The 11,951-nt window shown below is 51.4% G+C and overlaps 1 long non-coding RNA gene across 2 annotated transcripts; it reads left to right on the top strand.

The window, feature by feature from the left end:
• Positions 1-2,336: 2,336 nt before the first annotated feature.
• LOC123372224 lies at positions 2,337-11,686 on the top strand. Of its 2 annotated transcripts, none has more exons than XR_006580176.1 (3): positions 2,337-2,390; positions 2,714-2,924; positions 10,899-11,686. It is a non-coding gene; the product is annotated as an uncharacterized LOC123372224 (long non-coding RNA). The 2 variants fall into 2 exon arrangements; XR_006580177.1 differs by having other exon boundaries at positions 10,876-11,686.
• Positions 11,687-11,951: the final 265 nt, after the last annotated feature.

Here is an 11,951-nt window from a genome sequence, read left to right as displayed (position 1 = left end):
TGAAAAACCCATTTTGTCCCAACCGCTTCAGTGAATTCTTTGTAAATTTTTGCTGTAAAATGCGTTCCCTGGTCAGAATAAATTTTTCCAGGAGGGCCAAATTTTGGCATGCTTTCATTAAGCAGTATTTTGCAAACTGCTTTGGCAGTGGCTTGGGCAGTGGGAAAGGCCTTTACCCATTGTGAAAGTTGATTTACGATTACTATCACTTACGAAAACTTGCCCTCATTCCTGCCTCCCTTTTCCATGCCATCTACATCGGCCCTGTCATAAACAGATAGTTAAGGGTTAATATCTCTTTTACCTGTTTACTCAGTAAACCTGGCTGACACATGACCAGAGGACCAATAAGGGGACAAGATACTTTCAGATCTTGGTGGAGGGAAGTCTTTTGTTTGTGCTCTTTGTTTGGGGGTTATTCACTCTTAGGACTAAGAGGGACCAGACATCAGTCCAGGCTCTCCAAATCTTTCTGAATCAGTCTCTCATGTTTCAAACTTGTAAGTAATAGCCAGGCAAGGCATGTTAGTCTTATTTTTGTTTTCTCAACTTGTAAATGTTCTTTTTGCTGAGAGGATTTTACCTCTGTTTGATGTAACTTTGACCCTAAGGCTAGAGGGGGTTCCTCTGGGCTATATGAATCTGATTACCCTGTAAAGTATTTTCCATCCTGATTTTACAGAGATAATTTTTACCTTTCTTTCTTTAATTAAAAGCTTTCTTTTGAAGAACCTGATTGATTTTTTTCCTTCTGTTAAGATCCAAGGGGATTGGATCTGGACTCACCAGGAATTGGTGGGGGAAGGGAGGCGGGATGGTTAAATTCTCCTTGTGTTATGTAAATACCCCTTCACATAACAGCAGAACCAGGGGACACCCAATGAAATTAACACGCAGCAGGTTTAAAGCAATCAAAGGAAGTATTTCTTCAGAGTCAACCTGTGGAACTCATTGCCAGCCAATATTGTGAAGGCCAAAAGTGTAACTGGGCTTAAAAAAGCATGCGAGAAGTTCATGGAGAATAGATCCATCAATGGTATTAACTAAGCTGGTTAGGCACACAACCATGTGCTGCTTGTCCCTAAACTGCTTACAGTCGAAAGTGGGGACTGTCTGACTGATAAATTGCCCTGTTCTGGTCATTCCCTCTGGAGCTTTTGGCACCGGCCACTCTCAGAAGACAGGGTACTGGCCTAGATGGCCCATTGGTCTGACCCAGCATGGCCGTTCTCCTTTTCTGTCCTGAGATTTTTTTTTAATGTACATTCTATCCGTCTCCCCCATGCTGTGTCGATAGCTCTTGAATGGTTGAGTGCTATATGATTACTCTAAGTCTGAGGGGACTGGCTGGCTCAAGGAATGGGGTATGGAGGCTTTCCTGTCTAGGGGGCCCCAACTCTGATCCGGCCCAAGGTGCTCAGAGGGTCAGGAAACGAAATCCATGTCCTTTCCCCTCTAGAGGGTGCCAGCTCTCATCCAGCCCCGGGGCGGGGACTGGCTGTCTCGGGGTGGTGGGGGGTGTGGGGAATGGTGGGGAATGGGAGACGAGGCCTGTCCAATATAGGGGGTGCTGGCTCAGGGGGCTGGGGAATGGGACATGGGGCTTTTCCCCTTCTGACACTATTGACATGACCTGTGACCGTATAGATCACTGTTGCAACCAAGGTCCTATAGTTGCATCAAATCTTGTACAAAGGAGGTCCAGTAAGGTGCTTATGGAAAGGTTGTGATTTACTAGTTAGGATTATGCAATCTCTATGCATGTATCATTTTTGTAGTTGAAGTTATTAATATTGGTTATGTACTTGTAGGTCAATGTGTTTTGATTCTAAGTACCCTCAGTGAAGCATTTGGTCAGCTTCTTGAGAAAGTAAGTGCCCAATCAAGAAACACTTAGCTGACAATGAGCTTTGGGAGATGCCAATCCACATCTGAGTTTCCCGGGAACGTTCCAACTAACATGTAAACAATGGCGTTACCCTGTAAAGAACTGAGTCATGCATGGTCTTGAGACTTGCCTATGTGATGCCAAACTCCATCTTGTTGCTGTGATTTTGCATAGGAGAACCAAGGGCTTTCTGCCCACAAGAGAGAGAGAATATAAAAGGCCCTGGAAACCTCTCCATTTTGGTCTTCAATCCTGCTTCTAAGCTCTGGAGAAACCTTGCTACAAACTGAAGCTCTGAACAAAGGACTGAATGACCAATCCCAGCTGTGAACATACTCCAGAGACTTGATTTAAAACTGCAGTTTAGTCCATCACTGCTACAAGCCTGAACCAAGAACTTTGCCATTACTTACAGTTAGTCATTTTAGCTCTCATCTATAGTTACTTCTTTTTATGAATAAACTTTTAGATTCTAATGGCTTGGCAACAGCGTGATTTGTGGGTAAGATGTCATTTGACTATTGACCTGGATCTGGGGCTTGGTCCCTTGGGATTGGGAGAATCTTTTTTCTCTTACTGGGGCATTGGTTTTCATAACCATTCGTTCCTGTAGGGAGCCAGGGTGGCTTCCCTCTGAACCTGAGGGTAAAGAGCCAGTCTCTCAGCCTGAGGGGATGGGGCCAGACCAAGCTTACTCCACCCCCCCGGAAGGGGAGGGGTGGAACAGGAAGTACAAAGGGCGGGGCCCCTAGCCCAGTCAGGGCAGCACCAGGGAGGGAGGCAGATGCAGACTGCTCCCTTCAGACGCTGATGCTGGTCCCGCAGAGGCCCTGGACCAGGAGAAACCTGACCTGGAGGAAGGACAGGGGCTGCCAGGGCTGCCCACTGCCGAGTACCTGGAGGAGCTGGAGGAACCTGAGGCGGAGGGGGAGCTGGAGCTGCCAGCAGCAGAATACCCAGACGAGCTGGAATGACCGGAGGGACTCGCACAAGGGACTGAGTTGGAAGGAGCCCAGGGACAGAACTGCACAGTGTGGTGAGTCTATTTGGTCAGCATGTTGCGGAAGGACCCCCGCTGACCCAGTGGCGGGACCATCGCCCCCACCACTGTCAGGGCCCTGGGTTGGAACGCAGTGTAGTTGGGTGGGCCTGCGTTACCCTAGCCTGGCCTACCCACCTTGGGTAGCAAAATCCCGATAGCATACTATAGGCCATTGCTGGAGCTTCCCTGCCTGAGGGGCACGCTACAGACTCTTGCCTGCGCCCCTCCCTCCGCTAATTCCCCAGTGACAGAGGCGTGACCCAGGAAAACCAGTGGGGCAGTAGCTCCCCTCCACCCCCTAGCGGCTCGGTGGGCCAACCGACACAGATCACAAGTGGTGGAGAACGTGGGCAGCGACCCCTATCCCTGCTGGAAGCTCCTCCCGAGTGTGGGGGGCAGAATGGGAGGAAGCACGAAGGGGCTTGTTTGAAGATTTAACAAGGGAGTGATGGTGGTTGGCATCATGGGCCATGTAACTGCGAATACTGTGTGGCCTTAGACCAAGGGTGAGAAAACCGCCCTGTCTGCAGGCACTACCCCTGAAGCTCCCATTGGCTTTGGTTCCCAGCCAATGGGAGCTGCAGGGGCGGTGCTTGGGGCACAGGCAGCATGTGGAGCCTCCTGCCTTTCCCTATGCATAGAAGCCAGATTGGGGATTCACGTTTTTGTCGCTCTTCTCTGCAATTGAGCCACATCTTTCCTGAAAAGCGGTGCCCAAAACTGGACCTAGTACTCCAGCGCAGAGTAGGACAGAAGAATCACTTCTTGTCTCTTGCTTACAACACTCCTTCTCTTACCTCCATATTACAAGAGACAAACAGAGGCAAAGGGAGACTAAACCCAGGTTTTTTAAAGGTATTTCGGCCACATAAATCCCATTGATTTCAATGGGAATTAGGAACTGAAATCCCTCTAAAAAATCTGGCCCCAAGTGATTTGCTCAAGATCACAAAGGAAGTCTGCAGTGGAGGCAGAATTTAAACTCGGACCCCTCAAGTCTTAGGCGAGTGCAATAACCTCTGGCATCCTTCCTTTCTCCTGTGTGTGTTATGGCAAACCCAGGACAAATGGCTACCAAGGGAGGGGGTAGTAATTAGTCCCAGAGGGGTTAAAAGGCCTCTCCCTATCCATTGAGGGGAGATAGCCATGGAGAAATTAGGTTCAGCTGGAACAGGGGTTACCAGGGAACTAATTAGGATCAGCTGGCCCCAATTGCTGGAGACCTTTTTAAACCCTCCCTGGCAGGGAAGCAGGGAGGGGGGAGAGAGAGAAGCAGAGAAGCTGCCAGCGAGTAGGTGCAGCAAGACTCTGAACTCTTCCAGTAAGGAAGACTGCACTCTGTCCCCAGAAGGGGAGAAAAAACAGCAAGGTACTGACTGAGAAAAGGATCAGCCAGACCCTGCGTGGCCAGGAAGGTCCTTGCTTTGCCCAAGCCTGTGTCTCCAAGGCAATAAAGGGACTGAGCCAGCCGAGGAGAAGCAGGTACTTTGCCACAGTGTCTAATGACCTATTTCTGTCTATCTAACCCCAGACATAACCATGTCTACCTAGCCCCACAGAAAAACATCCGTCTGTCTAGTGTCTACCTGTGCGTCCCCGAACAGAACCATCTGTCTGACTATCTATCTATAAAAACACTTCTCCATGTGCAGCTCCCTTTATTTAATTGTACAGTGATTGGAGTGGGGAGGGGGCTATGCGAACTGAGATAAGAGCAGTGACAAATGGAAATAATTACAGTCTGAGCATCTCCTCTTTATATCAGCTGCTAAGTCAACCAACATAGTTCAAAAGGTAGTGGAACAAGCAGGGGGAGATGCCTATATTGCAGAAATCACATATCAGTGCATAAAGGAGAAGCTGTAACACAGTTACTGGACACTGTTTTTCAAGGGAAATGGCGCCTTCCTTCATTATCGGGCTCAAGTTCCATTTCCATGTTGTTTTCTCCTGTAAGTCACATGATGACAGAAATTTCTGCACAATGACTTAATGAGCGAGAACTAGCTCATATCTGCACTCCAGTACTGATCAGAAAAACCAGTCCCCATATTTACATACAGCAAGGAATAATTTTCTGGTGTATTGTCCTCCTCAGGGCGTCCTTCACCTCCTTGTTCCTCAGGGGAACAAGGGGTCCCCTTGTAGATCAGGGGGTTCATCATGGGGATCACAAGGGCATCGGACATGGCCACCATTTTCTCCCAGTCCATGGAGTGCCAGATGAGGGTCGTAAATATGTAAAGATCAGGGTCCCATATAAGAAGGAAATGACAGTCAGGTGGGAGGCGCAGGAGGAGAAGACTTTGTGCCTTCCTGCCATGGAGTGGATCTTCAGGATGGCAAAGATGATGTAAATGAAGGAGATGAGGAGGGTGAAAACGGTGCCTATTGTTTCAATGGCTGCAAAGATTAAATGCACTCGCTTATTGATACAAAAGTCAGAGCAGGAGATTTCTTGGAGTGGGTGAATATCGCAGAAGAAATGACCGAGGGCACTGGAGTGGCCGAAGGACAGACTGAATTCAGTACACGTATGCACAGTGGCATTGACACAGGCGCTTAGGGAAGAGCCAGCCACCAGCTGGAAGCAGACTGTCTTGGACAGGATGACATAATAAAGCAATGGGTTGCAGATGGCCACAAAGCGATCGTAGGCCGTCACAGCCAGGAGGCAAAGCTCATTGCTGGCACAGAAGGAGAAGAGGAAAAACTGAATCACACTACCCAGGGAAAGAAATGTCTTTACTCATCACATTGGGAAAGAAAGCTATTAGAGCCTCCCCTGAGATAGTGCTTGGGGTGTGCTACAGACCGCCGGGATCTGATTTGGATATGTATAGAGACGTCTTTAATGTTTTTAATGAAGTAAACACTAATGGGGATTGTGTGATCATGGGAGACTTTAACTTCCCAGATATAGACTGGAGGACAAGTGCCAGTAATAATAATAGGGCTCAGATTTTTCTGGATGGGATAGTTGATGGATTTCTTCACCAAGTAGTTGAAGAACCAACAAGAGGGGATGCCATTTTAGATTTGGTTTTGGTGAGTAGTGAGGACCTCATAGAAGAAATGGTTGTAGGGGACAATCTTGCTTCGAGTGATCATGAGCTAATTCCGTTCAAACTAAATGGAAGGATAAACAAAAATAGATCTGGGACTAGGGTTTTTTATTTCAAAAGGGCTGACTTTAAAGAATTAAGGAAATTAGTTAGGGAAGTGGATTGGACTGAAGAACTTGTGGATCTAAAGGTGGAGGAGGCCTGGAATTACTTCAAGTCAAAGTTGCAGAAACTATCAGAAGCCTGCATCCCAAGAAAGGGGAAAAAAATCATAGGCAGGAGTTGTAGACCAAGCTAGATGAGCAAGCATCTCAGAGAGGTGATTAAGATAAAGCAGAAAGCCTACAAGGTGTGGAAGATGGGCGGGATTAGCAAGGAAAGCTACTTTATTGAGGTCAGAACATGTAGGGATGAAGTGAGAAAGGCCAAAAGCCATGTAGAGTTGGACCTTGCAAAGGGAATTAAAACCAGTCATAAAAGGTTCTATAGCCATATAAATAAGAAGAAAACAAAGAAAGAAGTAGTGGGACCGCTAAACACTGAGGATGGAATAGCGGTTAAGGATAATCTAGGCATGGCCCAATATCCAAACAAATACTTTGCCTCAGTCTTTAATAAGGCTAATGAGGATCTTAGGGATAATGGTAGGATGACAAATGGGAATGAGAATATGGAGGTAGATATTACCACATCCGAGGTAGAAGCCAAACTCAAACAGCTTAATGGGACAAAATCAGAGGGCCCAGATAATCTTCATCCAAGAATATTAAAGGAACTGGACCATGAAATTGCAAGCCCATTAACAAGAATTTTTAATGAATCAGTAAATTCAGGGGTTGTACCGTATGACTGGAGAATTGCTAACGTAGTTCCTATTTTTAAGAAAGGGAAAAAAAGTGATCCGAGTAACTATAGGCCTGTTAGTTTGCCATCTGTAGTAAGTAAGGTCTTGGAAAAAAATTGAAGGAGAAAGTAGTTAAGGACATTGAGGTCAATGGTAATTGGGACAAAATACAACATGGTTTTACAAAAGGTAGATCATGCCAAGCCAACCTGATCTCCTTCTTTGAGAAGGTAACAGATTTTTTTAGACAAAGGAAACACAGTGGATCTAATTTACCTCGATTTCAGTAGGGCATTTGATAGGGTTCCACATGGGGAATTATTAGTTAATTCGGGGCAGGGGGAACCTCGGAGACAGGGGCGGCTCTACATATTTGGCCGCCCCAAGCAGTCATGCGCGGGAGACGCCCCGGAGCCCCGGGAGCAGCGGACCTCCCGCGGGCATGACTGCGGAGGGTCCGCTGGTCGCGCGGCTCGGCTGGACCTCCTGCAGCTGCGGACGGTTGGCTGGTCCGGCGGCTCCAGTGGAGCTTCAGCAGTCATGCCTGCGGGAGGTCCAGCCGAGCCGTGCGACCAGCGAACCGTCTGCAGTCATGCCTGCGGGAGGTCCAGCCGAGCCGCGGGAGGAGCGCCCCCTCCACAGTCATGCCTGCAGCAGGTCCGGCGTCCCGGGGCTCCGGTGGACCTCCCGCAGGCATGACTGCGGCAGGTCCACCGGCCCAGCCTGCTGCCCCTGCCGGCAAATGCCGCCCCACGCGCGTGCTTGCTGCGCTGGGGTCTGGAGCCGGCCCTGGCCAGGCCATTCCCGGTACAGGAATCCCTTCTCCCACAGGAATATCTCCCAGCGGGCTCCCCCCGGGACTGTGCACCGCCGTGGCCAGCAAGGGCCCTCAGCTTCTCTAAATAGGGATCCTCCTGCAGCCCTGTCTGGAATTCAGCTGCTGGGTTTGAAGGTACAGCACTGGTTGGTGGTGCCTCAGTTTCCCCACCTTCGGACAGAGGCTCTGGCCCAGCCCTGTTGATCCCTACCCTTGGTGCTTCGGTCCTCCATTTCGGGAGGTCCCGCATACCTCGCTGACACTGGCTCCGGGTAAGGACCAGGGCACTCTGAGTGCCATCTGGCCAGTTCTCCAAGTCATTACCCATTAGGACCTTGGTAGGCAGGTGATCATGCACCCCAAACTCTTTGGGTCCCTTCTTAGCCCCCCATTTCAGGTGTATCTTTGCTACAGGCACCTTGGCGGGGGGGCCCAAACAGGGTCATGTAGGCATCGGGCACTAGCTGGTCTGGGTCCATCACCTTGGACTGCACCAGCGTCACTTCTGCACTCGTGTCCCAGAACCCTGGACATGTCTTCCCCCCACCTCAATGGGGATGATGGGGTGATTGTCCCCCCAGGGCCTGTCCCCCGCTCACCCAGTGGATTGAGTATGGGTGTTCTGGAGCTGACCTGGCCTGATGGTCCCCTCCCCCTGGCACAGCCCTAGCAACTGCGGCCCACTGGACCAGCAGTGCCCCCTCTCGGTGGGCTTCCACCCAGTTGACACCCCACGGGTTCTGCTTGGCCGCCATTTCCTTCATCTTCAGGCATTGCGCCACCTTGTGTCCCTTTTGGCCACAGTAATTACATTTCAAGTCCCATGAGGGGGGTCAGCGTGCCCCGACGTTCACGGGCACCCCTGGGTTGGGCTTCCCAGAGTTCCACCTTTGAGAGGTCTCTGGGTGACTCCCCTTCTGAGTCTCCGATGTGGGTCTCCCTCCTGCCCCCGATCTGCTGTCCACAACCTCATCTGCCGGTGCACCTGCACTGCGCAGATCTTTGGGCTTCAGTCTCAAGAGGTCGGGTGTGCATTGCTCCCTTTGGCTGTTCAAGTCCCCAGGTGTCCAGTTTGAGAGAACTCACTGAGGGGAGCTCATGGAATGAGGCAGGGGTGCTGAAGACTCAGAGGTGAGGCCCCAGGAGGCGGTGAAGCCAAGGGGTTTACCCCAGTGAAACAGTGGAACCCTAAGGGGGTAACACTCAAAGGGGGTCTCCCAGGGACAGTTGCAGAGCTGTGAGAGAGCACTGGACCTGTGAATCCATCACACCTTTGTCTACTAGACTGAACAGCCCATTATTAAATATTTATTCTCCGTGTAAACAGATTGAGCTCCATGATTCTATCAATATGGCATGTTCTCCAATCCTTTCATCACTCTTGTGGCTCTTCTCTGATCCCTCTCCAATTGTGGGCACCGGACCTGGACACAGGATTCCAGCAGCGGTCGCACCAGTGCCAAATACAGAGGGAAAATAACCTCTCTAACAACTGGAGATTGCCCGGTTTGTACATCCCAGGATGGCATTAGTCCTTTTGGCCCCAGCATTTCACTTCCAGTCTCATTCAGCTGATTATCCACCATGACCTCCAAGCCCTTTTCAGAGTCTCTGCTTCCCAGGATGGAGTCCACCACCGTGTAAGTGTGGCCTGCGTTCTTTGTTCCTAGATGGATGCATTTACATTTGGCCGTAGTAAAGCACATACTGTTTGCTTGCGCCCAGCTTACCAAGTGATCCAGCTCGCTCTGAATCAGTGACCCATCCTCTTCACTATTTGCCACTCCCCCAGTCTGCAAGCTGTATCAGGGATGAGTTTGTGTTGTCTTCCAGGCCATTGATAAAAATGGTAAATAGCACAGGGCCAAGAACTGATCCCTTCCAACCCCTCTCAATGCACACAAAAGCCAGAAGGCCATGGTCTCAGATGTGTTAGGGGAGGGCAGTCCTCTCCTTTCTGCCTCCCCTGCATGGCTGAGATTGCATTCCTGGAGGGCGCAGGACACTTGCACGCCCCTCTCCTGTCATAGAATCATAGAATCATAGAAGATTAGGGTTGGAAGAGACCTCGGGAGGTCATCTAATCCAACCCCCTGCTCAAAGCAGGACCAACACCCAGGGGCAGCTCTAGGTATTTTGCTGCCCCAAGCATGGCAGGCAGGCTGCCTTCGGCGGCTTGCCTGCGGGAGGTCCCTGGTCCTGCGGATTCAGCAGCATGCCTGTGGGAGGTCCGCCGAAGCCATGGGACCAGCAGACCCTCCGCAGGCATGCCTCCAAAGGCAACCTGCCTGCCATTCTCGCGGCGACCGGCAGAGCGCCCCCCGTGGCTTGCCGCCCCAGGCATGTGCTTGGCGTGCTGGTGCCTGGAGCCGCCCCTGCTCGGAGAGCCCTGTAGCCATGCTGCAGCAAGCCTACATCTCGCGGTCTCTCCCTGAGGACCAAGAGAAAGTTGCTGTAGAGGAGATTCTGTGCGTGTTTTTTTCATTTCTGTGTGGATTTGTTTCAAAGACATTGTCATCTGTGTAGAAGGTAAGAAAAAAAAAAGCTCTAAGTACAAGATAGGGGAATCTATCCTAGCAGATTCAAAGGCATCACCATCCTCCTAGTGAAAAAGTTTTTGCTAATATCCGAGCCTTCCACATTGCAACTTGAGAGCATTGCTCCTTGTTCCATCATCTGCCAGCTCTAAGATTTCATGAGAATCAATCTTTCATTAAGAAAATAATTCAAAAATGCAAATACAAAAAACTTTGAGTGAAATCAACCCATCCTAACCTTTAGTGACTGGGAGTGTAGGCCTTGGAGGCCAGACTGAGACACTCATGGGCTAGTCACACCCAGGAAGCCAGTAAAATAATTCCAGTTCTCTTAGCATCCAAGCCTCCCTAATCCAAGGAACACCTGAGGGCTGCGGGAGACAGAGGGGGGTGCTGAGAAGGTCTAACTCATGACTGAAAATACAGAGTTGTGTTATTCGCTTTGGATGGGGGACAAGGAGCAAATCCGTCAGTCACTACAACAGGTCAGACTCGGAGCCAGGGAGACTGGGAATCAAGTCCTGCTGGCACTTACCAGCTCTGGCTTTCTGAAGGAGGAGGAAGACACCAGCTCCCCTAGCTGACCCTGAGGCACCTTCTGGGCCCAAATGGAGGTGGCCCCCGGTACAGCTATGGAGTGTCCCAGGAGTGTTCCGCTGGTGGCATTGTATTGTTTTCACAGCCAATTTCGATCTCTGCTGGCAGGGCACTGTGCGGCACACGTTGCAGGCCACCTGGGTGCAGGAGATCGAGTAGGGTGAAGGGAGGAGCAACCCTGAGCATCTGCCATCCAGCTCCATCCGATCTAGAGCAAGTAAGTAGAGTTCTCCAGAGCCATCCCCAGTGTGGTGTGAATATCCCACCACTAGGGCTCCCAGCCCGTCCCTTGTCAGGGTTTGTTCCTCAGGTTGAGGGTTCCTATGCCCTGGGGTGGGATGTGTCGGGAGGAGAAATTGCTTCAGCAGAGGGGAGGTGGGCAGGGGAGCAGGCAGGCTCGTTAATGAGAAGCCAGACTCATGGCTGCTCCCCACTCAGCTCCAGGATGGAGCGAATAAGGCGGATGCTCAGGAGGAAGGCCGGGCAGGTGGCTCCAGAGCCAGCAGGAAACATCAGCCAGCCTTCCCAGGAGGAGAGCAACCCCTCTGTCCCCGCGGGCGGGGAAGAGGCTTGTGGCCAGGGGAAGGAGAGGAGCTGCGTCGCATGCTGGAGGAGGAGGAAGACACCAGCTCCCTTAGCTGACCCTGAGGCACCTTCTGGGCCGAAATGGAGGTGGCCCCGGGTTCAGCTATGGAGGAGAGAGCCAGGAGAGGGCAGGAGCCAGGGAAGGCAGCTCTGGGGCTTCCTTGGCAGGACGCCAAGATGCCAGAAGCTGCACCCCAGGGCCCAGCAGGAGCCGTCCACCACCATGGCAACTGAGGAGCCTCCCGCCAGCCCGACCCTGGTCCCCGAGGAGCCTCCCGCCAGCCCCACCCTGGCCCCTGAGGAGCCTCCCGCCAGCCCTACCCTGGTGACCAAGGAGCCTCCCGCCAGCCCCACCCTGGCCATCGAGAAGCCTCCCACCAGCCCCACCCTGGTGACCGAGAAGCCTCCAGCCAGCCCCACCCTGGCCATCGAGGAGCTTCTCGCCAGCCCAGAGCAGGAGTTGACCGACTGCGTGACAAACACCAGCAGCTCCGCATACTCCTGCGGGGCCAGCAGCTCCTCCGTGGGGTCTGGCAGCCCTGAGTTTAAAGTCTCCCTTTTTGAAGGTGAGGAGAT

This window comes from Mauremys mutica, chromosome 6 (genome assembly GCF_020497125.1).
Source record: "Mauremys mutica isolate MM-2020 ecotype Southern chromosome 6, ASM2049712v1, whole genome shotgun sequence".
In the NCBI taxonomy this organism is placed as follows: Eukaryota; Metazoa; Chordata; order Testudines; family Geoemydidae; genus Mauremys; species Mauremys mutica.
This window is presented reverse-complemented; position numbering and strand designations above follow the sequence as displayed.